A 13,074-nucleotide genomic window follows, 5' to 3' on the forward strand; every position below is an offset into this window, starting at 1 on the left:
CATCATAGAGTAATATACAAGGGTACCAGGCTGGCAAATTTTTGTTGTACAGAGAGTTTTCCAAGACTAATCAAATTATTTTGAGTACCAGACGAATTTCATAAGGAAATATGTCAGTTAACTAATTCTAAAATTGACAGTAAAGCAAAGTTAGACACTACTAAGAATGTAAAAATTTAAGTGTGGTCTTTACCTATTATATATAAAATGTTATAAAGCAAAATAAGCAATATCCTTTCAAACTAGAATAGACTAACAGTAAAGGAGTATTATGCACAAATCTGTCAGTATTTCAAGATCTGTGAAAGAATTGCTATCTCAATAAAAAGATGTTCAATAAAATTGCCACTACTCTCTGCAAGTTTGGATGAAGATATTAGTAAGTTCTTGCTTTCTATATGACAGTGAATTCTACACACTGAATATATATTTGAATATTTCTAAGGAAATATTCTGGAAATAAGATCCTGGTGCATTTTCTATAGTCTGAGAATATGTCAGTCTTCCAAAGCTGACACCAATGCTTGAAATCCTCAGATAAAAGACTAATAGATTGTTTGCTTGCTACTTAAAAGAAAGTGAAATGGAATACATGTTTTTCATAAATAGTAATTGCAATGTGTGCTTTCAGTAGAACCTGTCATACAATAAAATGTACAGCTGATAGAGAGGTTTTCAAAGATCATAGTCAGAACTTAGAAAATACTATAAATGTTCTATATAGTTTGAGCTGATTTTTAGTGCATATCTATACACATTAATCACTTATGTCCTATGTAGTAAATGTATAGAATTTATACTTCCAGGTTGAATCATACTTTTCCATATAAAAACCTTACTGCTTTTTAGTTATTTTTTTCTGTGTGAAACATTTTATCTCATTTTAATCCTAATGGAGTGGGTAGGTGATACTTAGAATTATATTAATCTCTAGAATTTCTCTGTCTTTGAGAACTAATTATATGTATATTTAAAACAATACTTTATTGAAGAACTATTTTTCAAATGGATTTTATTTTTTGGAGAAAATGAGGAATAGTATTTTGTCTTTGGTGTTTCCTCTGGCTTGGTAAGACAATGATGTGAATAGATCTTACAGCACTGTAAGGAGAAATCCCAGAGTCAGAGGTCTGTGTTGAAGTTCAGGGCTGGCTATGCTGTATCAGTGCTTCTACATTCAGCTCCCTGCATCTGAGAAGCAATTCTCTCCTGTGCTCCTGGCATGCATTGATGCTGTGAGCCCTGAACCGACACCAGCTCCCACAGCTCCTCACCCTGCTTCAATTAGTTTATTGTAACTTTTAGGCTATTTGTTTAACTCAATGTGCATTATTTTATCACTTATGTCATGGTTTTTCTTGAAGTTTCCACCTTTTTCTCAATTCTGAGATGCTCTTCCGTAAACATTGTATAGCCTCTCTCATTGTGAGCTGAGCTGACTATACATTTCAGGTTACTGTTCCGTTTCACCATGTACTATCCAGAACCAAGTTTGGAGAGAATCAAAAAGTCCTAATTCCTCAGGACTGTGTCTATAAATGGCATGTATCTGTCTTGCCTAAAATAAATAACTGGATAGATGAAATTTTCTTACTAATTTTACATATTAAGCTTCAGTGTGACATTTTCATACATGGCTTCAGTATACCTTGAGTGATGTCTTTCTTATCACCACACTGCTTGGATTGATCAGTCATTAGATTTAGTAGAATCACATAAATCTCATTTCTGAAACTTCCCCTTTTTGGTTTTTCACAGAAAGCTAATGAGATGGCCTAGCATTTGTGTTCACTTTCCCCAGAATACCAGGTAATTTCTCTGTGGAATTCTTGTACATTACTAGAGAAAGAGGGATGGGGCAAAAGCTTTTTCTGAGAACAAACCACTTTATTTGTCCTATGTGTAGTGTGAATATTTTCTTTTCAGACTTGAAATTCCAAGTCAGGAATGACTCTGTCGAGAGAACAAATGGTACAAAATTTGTATGTGAAGAAAATTGCAAAGAAACAGGCAGAGAATGCCTTCTTTTAAATCTTGAGATTCCCCATTTGTCTTAACTCTTAAGGATATATCACAACAGTGACATTGTGGGAAAGGTCAGTGTGTGTGTGTGTGCGTGTGTGTGTGTGTGTGTGTGTGTGTGTGTGTGTGCGTGTGTGTGTGCGCGCACGTGCGCCTGTGTGTACACATGCACATGAGTATATGTGATAGTGTGTAGTTGGGTAATGGAGGGTGTACTAGTTATATTTATACAATAATGAATTTTTGGAATGGAGTTATTACTGGATTTTTTTCTTGTTGACCAAGGTGGCTTTGCCTGTTTTTGTGAGGTATCCTGAATGACCATCATAGTGTTGTCTATGTAGTCAGTTAACTGTTATCATGTCCCTTGAGATGACAGATGAAGCAGGTACACACAAGCATTTACCTCAGGCTCCAGCTATTAATTTATATTGAATGTATATTTATGCATTTTGCATGTTTAGCATCAGAGCACATTTTTTCTTTTCTTTTTTCTTTATTTTTTAAATTTTAACTTAATTATGTTTCTTTCCTTTCCTCCCTAAACTCCCTTGTTGTCGAATATTATTTTAAGATGTGTTACATTTGTTTGTGTTGTGAAACATTTGTTTAATGATGCAAAGACTTGTTACATTTTTTCATTTTGCATTTGTTTAACTCTGTGAAGCTGTGATTCTTTGCCTCTCTAAAACACCGGATGGTCTAATAAAGAACTGAACAGCCAATAATGAAGCAGGAGAAAGGATAGGCGGGGCTGGCAGGCAGAGAGAATAAATGGAAAGAGAAATCTGGGAGCAAAAGAAATAACAGCAAGAGAGAAGGAAGGGAGGATACAAGGGACCACCCACCCAGCCACCCAGCCAGCCATGGAGTAAGAGTGAAAGTAAGATATACAGAAGTAAGAGAAAGGAAAAAGCCCAGAAACAAAAGGTAGATGGAATAATTTAAGTTAAGAAAAGTTTTCAAGAAAGAAGCCAAGCTAAGGCCCAGCATTTATAATTCAGAATAAGCCTCCATGTGTGATTTATTTAGGAACTGGGTGGTGGGCCCCCCAAAAGACCAATGACTAAAGGGTAAAAGAGGGGGGAAAGCAACACCATTTTGATGTACCAATGTGGGCCGAATTTCCATGTAGGTCCTGAGAAAGTTGAAAAAAGGAAAAGAAAAAGGCACTAAGAAGTGCTGATGTTAAGTGTATAGCACTAAATAGAAAGGGCAAGCTAAGTTAAAACTGCTTGTGGCAATGCAGGTACCTGTTTTCTGCAGCTAGGAAGATTGAATACAGTTCCTTTTCATGCATCCTGGACCTGGCTGTGAGTTTTAGGCTTAACTTTCATGACCCCAGTAGTGGGTTGAGTCAGCCACCAAAGTCGTGCAGTCTGTGATACTTAGTACTTTAAAGTTTTCTCACATAGTCAAAAAAGACTAGAGCTGATGCAGTAAATAATGTCCAGGTGGGCCTGGTGGTGGTGGTCCACACCTTTAATCCTAGCACTTGGGAGGCAGAGCTAGGTGGATCTCTGTGAGTTCGAGGCCAGGCTAGTCTAAAGATCAAGATCCAGGACAGGCTCCAAAACTACACAGAGAAACCGTGTTTCAGGGGGAAAAGGAAAAAAAAAAAAGATCCAGACAGAAAAAAGAAAATCTATACAGGTTACAGTGTGTTTAACAATGTGTGTAGACTTGAGAAAGAAGAAAAAGAGCAAGAGAACAAAGAGAGGAGGACACAAGGGGCCAGCCACCCAATCACTCAGCCAGACACAGAGTAAGAGTGAAAGTAAGATATCCAGAAGTGGGATTGGGGATTTAGCTCAGTGGTAGAGCGCTTGCCTAGCAAGCACAAGGTCCTGGGTTCGATCCTCAGCTCCACATTAAGAAAAAAGAAAAAAAAGATATCCAGAAGTAGGAAATGAAAAAAAATCACAGAGACAAAAGGTAGATGGGATAATTTAAAGTTAAGAAAAGCTGACAAGGAACCAGACAAACTAAGGCCAGGCATTTATTATTAAGAATAATCTTCTGTGTGTGTTTTTTTGGAAGCTGGGTGGTGGGTTACCAAAAGAGTAAGTGTAAAATACACCCAATAACACTCCCCTCCATAAACTCATCTCTACTCTCCTTCAATTCATGGTCTCTTTTTTTCATTAGTTATTATTGCATGCATATATACATGTATGTATTTCTATATACATATATTGTGGTGGTTTAAATAAGAATGGTTCCTATAGATTCATGTATTTGAATGCTTAGTTACCAGGGGTGACACTATGTGAAAGGATTAGAAAGATTAGGAAGTGAGGCCTTGTTGGAGGAAGTGTGTCACTGGGGGTGGACTTAGGATTCAAACTCCCATGCCAAGCCTAGGGTCTTTCTCTTTACTTACATATAAGGATGTAGTTCTCAGGTAGTACTCCAGCATCATGCATACCTGCAACTCTGCTCCCTACCTTGATGATAATGGACTACCCTTTGAAATTATAAGCAAGTCTTCAGTTAAATGTTTTCTCTTTAAGAGTTGCAGTATTCATGGTGTCTCTTCAAAGCAGCAGAACAGTAACTTACACAGAAGTTGGTACTAGGGAGCAGAATATGGCTGTGACAGGCTTGGCCATGCTTCTTACTGGCATAATGTAGACTTTGAGACTTTGGATTAGGAAAGCAGCTGGACCCTTTAAGTGGGGCTTAATGGGTCATATTAGTGGGAGCATGAAAGGTAGTGGTGCTGAGGGCAGTGCAAACTAAGATAGCTGTCTCTAGCTCTAGAGGTTTCAGGGAGAAAGAATATTAGTAAGTGGTCTAGAGACCATCCTTTTGATATTTTGGCAAAGAATGTGTCTGTGTTTTGCTCTTGTCCAAAAAATTGCCTGAGACTAAATTGAAGTATTTTGGATTAATGGGTTTAGCAGATGAGATTTCAAGACAGTGTGTGGTATGATTATTAGTAATCACTCTTATGCAGATCTCTAATGAAAAGGAGCAGGCTGGACAAAGAGAAATAAAAAAATGTATAGTTTGAAGAGAAAAAGAACAACAGGAAGTATAATGAAGCTAAGTCTAGTGCTCAAAGAGATAAAAAGTTTAAAGGAAACCCTGATGCTAAATGGAATGAAGTGCATGGTAACCTCAGGGAAAGACCCCATTCCTGGTACCAAAATCTGTATTAGGGTTTGCTAGAGGAACATAACTCATAGATCATATATATGCACATATATATGTATATATATATATTCTATAATTTGTGTATAACATGTGAGATATATATGCAAATATATATAGTTATAGGCTATGATCCAAGTAGTTCAACAATGGCTATCTACCAATGGGTGGTCCAAGAATCCACAAAGGTGACTGTCTCAGCTGGTCTTCAGTATACACTTGAAATCTCAAAGAAGTAGACTCTAATGCCAACCAATAAAGGAATAGACTTGCTAGTGAGATTGAGAGCAAGTAGGCAGAGAGAGCAAGCTTCCTTCTTCCATGTCCTTTATATAGGCTGCCTCCAGAAAGTGTGGTCCAGATTAAAGGTGGATCTTCCCACCTCAAAGATGTGGATTCTAAGTAGATTTTCTCACTTCAAATAATGTAATTAAGAAAAAAATCCCTCTCAAGTTTCCTCAGTCATTTGGATTTTAATTAGTTCCAGATAGAGTCAAGTTGACATCCAAGAATAGCCATCACATATATATTCCTAAATATACCCTGTTGAGTTCATATCCTGTTACTCATATGTATGTTTTTATGGCTGATAATTTGGCTCTAGACAACAGCACATTTTTAAGAGTTTACCTTTGAAGCTTGGTGGTGGTAGTGCACAATTTTAATTCCAGCACTGAGGTAGCATAGGCAAGTAGATCTCTGTGAGTTTGAGGCCAACCTGGTCTACAGAATGAGTTCCAGCAAGGGCTACACAGAGAAACCCTGTCTTGAAAAACCACAAAGAAAAGAAAAAAGAAGTTATCTTAGTTATTCTGATAGCTACCTCTTACAAGTTCTAGAGAAAGATTGGGTATTGTCTCAAGTAGCAGAGCTGGGGGTAAAGGACCCTGGTTTTGCTGTCCACTTTCAATATGTGTGAGTATGACTCAGGGCCAAATCTGCCCTGTTACTGTAGTGGTTCATGGGGCATGCTCTCTGTATCCAAATGCGGGGCTGCCTTTCCCTGGCTTTTTCTAGCCTAGAAATCATCTCAATAGAAAGTTACTTTCTATTCTTCCCAGTGAAAGAAACTCTCCTAAAACTCACATCTTCCTTTTCTTTCTGTTTAACTTTATGAACTACTGACACTTCCAGACTTACCAAGTAGTTGTCCACAGAGGAATTATCACTGCCTCTTGTTGAGAATCGTCTTTGTAACTATTAAGACTTTCCCAAGAGGGAGGCAGGGAGTTGGCTCAGCAGGTAAAGCACTCACTATGCAAGTGGAAGAGTTCCAATCTCTAGAACTCACTTAACCTCTGTTGATGATGTCCCAGTTACAGAGACAAGGAATCTCTGAGACACACTGGCTAATTAGAGGAACCAAAACGGTAAACTCTGCGATCAGTGAGAGACATTGCTCCAATATAAGGTAGAGAATAATGGAAAGACACCTGGCATCAACTTTTGGCTTTCACATGCACACTCACACATGTGCATGTACACATGTTCCCACACACAATCAAACATACATACCACCCACACATATTTGTTCAAAAAATAAAATTCCCCAGTGGTACTCTATCCTCTCTTTTTGTTTAACAAAGATGTTCCTCTCAAACCAAAGTAGTGCTGCTTATCTAGCACATGCAGAACTTTGGTACCCTGAGCCCTTGTACCATGTTTTTAATCACCTGGTTTTACTGCTACTGCCCTTTAATATATTTATTCCATTCACATTCGTCAAATCTCATTTCAGAGACTACACTCTGGAGCCCTTTTCTAGTTCTAACCATTACCCAGATGGGGCATCTTCCTTTGTAGGCACTTTTTGTCTGGAAAAGCTCATTTCAACCTTGGCTCTGTGTCTGAGTCAGGAAGAGAAAGGGTGGTAACTAGAAAGTGGATGTTGTTCTCCAACTCCTTTCCTGCTCTCAGTCATCTCAGTGACTGAAGACAGAAGCCTCCCCGCTAGAGAAGTGTGGATAATATGTTTGAGTGATGGCAATGTGAACTCAGGAGGGAATGTGCTTTGCAAGGGTCATGATTTAACTAGTGTGATCTGATGGTAAGTGTTCCTCTTTACCATCTTACTGATTATTGCTACCTGGGGATAAGACCTGATGTTGTTCATCAGTGTCTTTGGATAGCAGTGCTTTGCATTAATGGCACACAAGATTTTGTGAATTTTATTTGCTTTAAGTTATAAATTATATGACTTTTGTTCAGGGATTGAAACTATATTTTAGGTCTTATATGTCATTAAAAGTAATTTGATTATTAAAAAGAAAAGTCATAAGTTAGTATGCTGAGATAAAGAAAAAAAACAAAACATTGGGTAAAAATTCTAATTTCTCTCCTTACATATTTTCTTATGTTTCCACAAACAGAAATATTTTTCAAATGACAGAATTTTTTATTGGTAAATGCTTTTCATTAAGATATACTTCATAATATTCCAACTCTGTGTACCTTACATTATCTCATATGGCTTCTTAAAACAACCTGTGTGATAAATTGGCAATGAATATTTTTTCTATTTGTCAAATGGAGAAACTAAAGCCTAAAGTGATCTTGCCCAGGTTCAAGAAGGAACTGATAGTCTTCTATTTTGCATAATAGTAACTGCCTACCATTTGAGAATATACTACATACCAAGTCATGAAGTACCTTTTCACACCTCTCTCTGTACCATCTCACAGCTGTCTACAAGGAACACTAAGCTATGTTGAACAGAGTCACAATTTAAATGCCTTTTCTCTGTGGGATTCCCTGGATTTCTATTTAATATTAGCACATAAAATTTAGTCATTATGACCCAAATAGGAAAATAAATTATAGTAATGTCACTATAAAGTATGATTGAGTATGTCACTCAATCAGGCAATGAGGAGATTGTTTGTTTGTTTGTTTGTTTGTTTGTGTGTGTGTGTGTGTTAGTGTTATTTGTTAGTGTGTTACTTATTTTTAACTGCTGTAACTCCATATCTGACATATTAGGTGGAAAGTCTCTCATCTGGCAATAATGATTATCTAAGTGGACCCACTCCCTATGGCTTTCTGTGGAACAAAATAGGGAAAGTTCCAGGGTCCTCATGAGACAAGCAGGCCTCATAGCCCTCAGGATACAATAACATTTGTCTTCAGATTAATTACATGGGGAGAACCAAGGAATTATTTTTCTTTGATGGGGAGAAATAACAGATTTGCTAATGATATCTCTGCCTTGCAAGAAATTGATTTATGTTTCCGGTTTCTGCACTTTAACCTTTAGGTTGTTTGAACTATCCTGAGTATATTGAGCAACAGATTAGCTCCTTGTCAGTGTGGTGCTAGGCTTCAAAGTTTAATCACTTAAGTCCCTTAGAGGGTTTGTGTTTCTTTACCGGGGCTTATGTGTGTTGGGCTATTACTTAGCAGTTTTCTCCCAAGAAACCTCCTGTTACTAGCAGTAGTTTCTGGTAGTGTACAGCCAGGAGTCTTTGGCCTCTTTAATGATACTGGCTTTTGAATCGTACTCCTTTCTTATAATTCATTTAAAAGAATCTCTCTAATCCTGTCTTTGGTGATGAGATAAGGCAGAAAATCAGCATAATATGAAGTTTAAGGAGTAAAATCCTGTAGCTGTACTTTGTGTTAGACAAGCAGCTTCCTTGAGCAAGTCCAGGGAGCATAGCATGGGTGAGATAGACTCATTCACTTTAGTGTCACTGCTGATGATTGGAGCACTGGGGCGCTCTTCTTGGTGTGAGGTGCCAGGGCTCTGGGTGTTATTTGAGAACAGAACAGTAGGGTCAATGTTACTGATAAAAGTAAAGAAGTAATTAAAAACCTTAACTGTGGCCGGACAATGGTGGCTCATGCCTTTAATCCCAGCACTTGGGAGGCAGAGCCAGGTGGATCTCTGTGAGTTTGAGGCCAGCTTGGGTTACCAAGGGAGTTCCAGGAAAGGCACAAAGCTACACAGAGAAACCCTGTCTCAAAAAAACAAAACAAACAAACAACAAACAAACAAACAAACAAACAAACAAAAACCTTAATTCTGCACATTGGTCTGTAAACTATAATACTGTTCATCTAAATAGCACATATTTGTGAATCTTCTTTTATAAATTTTACATTACATCCTTGGAAATATTTCTGATATGATGTCAAAAAAGTAGAACAAAATTTTATAGATGGATTACAATTGAGACCCCTCAAAGTGTATTTATCGTGGACTATGGGGGTCCAGCCCCTCGATAGTCCCCTCCCAGGGTCTGGGAAGAATCTACAACCAGCTGATAATTAATCTTTGAAGAAAAGAAATGAATCTATGTACACAAAACTCCTTAGTCCATACACTTTATTATTTGTCAGTTCTCTCTCTACACAGCTTCTATTCTGCTCTCATGTCTAGCTCCTCTATTGCCTGATTTCTCTCTATGTTTATCTACACTTCCCTCTAGGTTCTGTCTTAATTCTTTCATCTAGTTCTGCCCCTTCTAGGTTCTCATCCATCTAGTTCTTTCTTCTGTCATCTCCTCTCCCATCTCCTTCTCTCCCATCTTGTTCTTCCTCATCTGGCTCTTCCTCATCTTCCATCTCGTTCCTCTAGTACTCTCTTCTACTCCTTCAATCTAGTTCTTCCCCATCTCAGTTTGTTCCTCTCAAGTTCTTACCCATCTAGTTCTTCCCTTCTCTTTTTTCTTCTCTGTCCTGTACCCTGGAAATCCCAGTATATAAAAGGAGGGTCCAAGCCAAATAGTGTAAAGCAATTACTTAATGTCCACCTGACCTAGGCGGTGTCTCCTTGTGGAATTTACCTTAAGTCAGGAGACTTGCATGTGGGCTGTTATCACTGTTAGTCCTTGAAAGTTGGGTGTCAACCTAGGCAGTATCTCCTGTTAGTCCTTAAAAGTGGCTAAGGGAGATATCTGATTCCAGAAAAAGCCTTTCCTGAGGCTGTTCTCCAAATTCCTGGAATGTTTATGTCCAGAGAGTGATCAGTCCACACTGTTAGCCCTTCTTAGGGAAAAGTCAATTGGGAAAACTATGAAGGCACACATGATTTTCATAACAGAATACAGCTGATATATAACAAGCCAAATAACACCAAAAGCTCCTTGGAATTTGGCTTCCTCTGAAGGAAATCCTTGATCCCTCCAGGTAGTGACTTTGCCATAATTAGCTGAGTTCTTATGATACATTCCTGTGGCCTGCAGCATGTATTATAGTTGGAAAATCTACATGAAGTATAAAAAAGGTAGACAGTTGTATTGGTTGCATAATTTCTTATTTTTCTTCAAAACCGGAAGCTCTGTGTGTGTGTGTGTGTGTGTGTGTGTGTGTGTGTGTGTGTGTAAAATTTATTCTTTGTTGTTTGTTTTGAGACAGGATCTTACTATGCCATGCTCTCTGGCTTCAACTTCCAGGTATCTACCTGCCTCTGTTGGAATGAACCTCCCACACCTGGATTATATTTTTTTTATTCTTGGAATTCAAATATTTATATACTCACATTTTTAAAAGTTAAAGATTTTTATAGTCTTACTCATTTCATATTTTCTTTTATTCATACATTATTTGAGTGAGAAGGGGAAATACATTTTTAATTATTCTAGGTTATAGCCTCCTTCGTTTATCTCATTACTGTCTACAAAGTAGACACAACAGGCTTAGATAGAGACAAATAAAAAAACATTGTTTAAGATGATGTAAACAATGTATGTGGAAATGGGATTCAAATAGATTTTTTCAGGTTCCTGTGGATGTGAAGGCCATTCTCTTTTTGTTTTGCAGACAGATTGCCTTTCACTAAGATTTAAAGGCCTGAAACATGTTTGGAGCCTGTGTAGTGATGTGGGATTGAGGTTTCCTAGCAGAGTCCTAGAGGAGGGACTTAGAAACCTGATCTGTGGAGTAGTAACTGACACTGAGGTGTGTGGTGATCCGGGTGCGGCCTTGTGAGAGGTTTCCTCCTTGTCACTCCTCCAGTGTAACTTGCAGCTGGCCTAGATCCATCTATCACAACCCCTTCAGAAAGTAGTGACTTCAGCAGAGTGTATCTTTTTACTGTGTGCAGAAATACTATGCATGTGTGGTGTGGGGCTGCTCCTTCTCCTTGGGATCACTTCTTATCTTCTTTTCTTACTTTTCCTGTTCTTAAAATATAATTCAAGGCCTATTTTCCCTATAAGTCTTTCCCAACCCCTCCCTTTCTTCTTTATAATCCATATATACTTCAGGGGGTGATTTTTAATGTTTTCTTCAGTGCTGGAAATAATATATTATCTTTTTCTCCCTAGTAATTACCAGATTTATAAATTCTTTGAGAAAATGTAGAATTTTTAATATATCCAACATAGAGCAGCTACCCAACAAATGTCACAAGATCAGATGTATCTCACTGGGAATACAGTTGGCTACCATCATTTGACATTTTCTATTTTGGTTATACCATTTCTTAGCCAATTTATTTTGCCTTGCAATTCCATTTCAATGAGAGGAGATTGAGAGAACATTGAAAGGTCCTACAGCTTCTCATGGAACAAAATCTTGCTGCTGGGAATATTGCTGAAGGCCATTCTAAACCTAAGTTTTTGCCTGGTTGACAAAAGGTAAATGGGAGTGACCAGGTTAGCTCTAGGATGACAGCACACTTACACGTGCTACAGTGAGAGGAGCTAAAAGTTACATGAACAGAGTTGGCACGTGCCACTGTTCAGCAGTTCTCTTAGGGTTTACAGTTGGTTTTAATGTGGTTGAGTAAGTATTTTAACTTATCCAAACATGTAAGATACACCATTAGAGATCAGCACAGGGTGTACTTTGCCCTGTGATCTCCTTTCTTGAATTAGCAAATGAGGTCTCTTTGCACTTCAGCCCTTGTTTGTGCATGAGGTCCAAGCTCTTTTTAGGAAAACACTATCAAGAAAGAGAGGTGAGAGAGGGATTTTTTTTGCCCTGTGGTGCATCCCTGAAGCTATCATATCATATTTTAAGAAGAGTTTGTATAAGGACATCTACTTGCTATTTTTATAAAATGTAGGATAATCTGATTCCCTTTATAGAATTCTTATAAATGAATGATTTATTGTCTTTAACTATTCTAAAATGGTGAGAGAAAAAAAAAACAAGGAAGATTTATATCATGTTTGCCTTTATGCTTTTGTTGTATAGAATTTATTTATTTGTTTGTTTGTTTGTTTTTGGTTTCTCTGTGTAATTTTGGTGCTTGTCCTGGGTCTCACCCTGTAGACCAGGCTGGCCTTGAACCTCATAGAGATCCTCCTGGCTCTGCCTCCCAAGTGCTGGGATTAAAGGTGTGCACCACCCCTGCCCAGCAAGAAATACTTTTTAAAGTTTCCTTTAATTGTTGTGTATCTTAATAACTCCTATGGAATACAGTTTTAGGATTCAGAGTGGATGGAACCTTCAATGGAAAGGAGTCCTTCATCAGACAAGTAGGCCCTAATTCTACCTCTCAGGAAATTTACTGCAAGCCCTTTGAAAGGGTATCTCCTTCCATGCTTCTTTCCTAGATGTGAGCATAGATTCCCATTGGAATTGTGCATCATCCAAGGGATTTTTTTTCCAATACAATATTGTTGGTGCTATGTTGACCAACAATGTAAATTTTTCTTGTTACATACCTCTTATGACCCTTGTAGTTAGTTTTAGTTGAGTCTCTCTTCTTGGCTGCAAAAATATATTATTGAGATTCATCTAGATATTAAAGGTATAACTAGAAATTTCAAGGTATTTTTCTAGAGGCAAGCCATTTATTATGGAATACTTGGTGTTATCCAGTTTTTAATGTTTCAGCTGTCTTCTGCTATGAAATTCTTAAGTCCCCTCCAAATGTGGGTTTTTTGTTTGTTTTTGCTGTAACAAAAGATATTTTTTATTGTGTATGTATATGTGTGTGGGGGGTGG

At 37.8% G+C, this 13,074-nt stretch overlaps 1 protein-coding gene across 5 annotated transcripts in view; it reads left to right on the top strand.

Annotated features, from left to right (window-relative positions):
* Nucleotides 1-13,074, top strand: part of Exoc6b (exocyst complex component 6B) — a 470,758-nt gene that overhangs the window by 255,764 nt on the left and 201,920 nt on the right. The gene's annotated exons all lie outside the window — the stretch shown is intronic.

The sequence above is a fragment of the Onychomys torridus genome, chromosome 3 (genome assembly GCF_903995425.1).
Source record: "Onychomys torridus chromosome 3, mOncTor1.1, whole genome shotgun sequence".
Classification (NCBI taxonomy): domain Eukaryota; kingdom Metazoa; phylum Chordata; class Mammalia; order Rodentia; family Cricetidae; genus Onychomys; species Onychomys torridus.